Source organism: Physella acuta, unplaced genomic scaffold, assembly GCF_028476545.2.
Source record: "Physella acuta isolate Inbredline_101_S28 unplaced genomic scaffold, ASM2847654v3 ptg001444l, whole genome shotgun sequence".
In the NCBI taxonomy this organism is placed as follows: Eukaryota; Metazoa; Mollusca; class Gastropoda; family Physidae; genus Physella; species Physella acuta.
The window spans coordinates 106,641-108,002 of NW_026732959.1; positions in this window are offsets into that span (position 1 = coordinate 106,641).

The following is a 1,362-nucleotide window of genomic DNA, read 5'->3' on the forward strand; positions in this document are numbered from 1 at the left end:
CTTTTCTTGTTTTTTATTTGGATGATGTGATTGCTGTCTAAAGTTGTGTGAAATACATAGTTGAGACACCATCAAAAGGTGACATCCATGGTGCCAGATGATAGCACAGGGTGTCATCTATTGTGCCACGTAACATCTAATCAGTTGCAGTGTCACCCAGTGCAGCACAATGGTTTCCCCTCCCCCCTCAAAAAAAATTATGTGTGTGTATTTAAGTAGGTAGTCCAAACTGAAATTAACTATTGATTGCAGACTTCTGGAGCGAGTATGTCATGAAAGAACTTGTAAGCTCTATGCCACAAATTTTATAAAAATATCTCAATAAAAATAAAAGTTATGCGATTTTTAAAACAGCAAAATTTGGTAAAAAAAAACTGATTTTCAAAAAGTGTCATTTTTGAGAACCCATATTTTCTAAACTAAATAACATAGACGTGTAGAAATTAGTAAAGTTACTTCAAAGTTTGTTATATATATGCCCAATTTTTTTCAGTCATCTAAAATGAGTCTTTCTAAGGTAAAAAAAAAAATAATTGAAAATGACAAAAAATGCGTTTGTCACTTTTATTTTCATTTTAAAAAAATTCAATTTTTTTTGTTGTTGCTTTGGACACAGAATACAGAATAAAACTATTGTGTTGGTAATATTAACAGGAAGAATGTGTTCATCATTTTCAAAAATCACATGAGTTAAAATATTATTTTTTTAAAAATGCCAGTTATCTAGTGCAGGAGAAACAGAATCAAAATTTAGTGGAGTAATGTAATGTAATCTAATAAAGACGTGATGCAGCAGTTGAGGCTACATTCAAACCTATCGGGTAGATTGCTTTGGGGGAAGAGTTTTTAAAACGACAACTGCACTTCTTTGTATGTCTTTGTTTCCATCAACCTTGATCTTGTGTAGCATCAAGAGTAAGTGATACGTTTTGGGAACTGTAGGGGGGGGGGGGGCTTGGCCTTCTTCCCTTCCCTTGTAAGGAAATGTCTCCAGCTATGGAATAAATAATTTATTTAGTGATTAGTAAAATATACTTAAATTTACTACTAGCCTATTGTGTAGGCCCACTATTTGTCCTATGATTGTAGCTGGAAACATGAAAAAGCCTGAAAACACCTTTTTGTTAAGAGTAATCTATACTGGATAGTATATTTTTAATATTAATTCTATTGAAAAAAATATTCGTTGCTTGTGCCACAATGGTTGAGATATCCAATGATGAAGGTGCCATACTGTGGTTCTCAACATCCTATAGGACAACTTAACTATCCTTCATTGTTACTAGATCTATATGCATATAAAATAAATAAATAATGAAAAATACTACTAGTACTACTTACACTTACAACTAATATAACCTT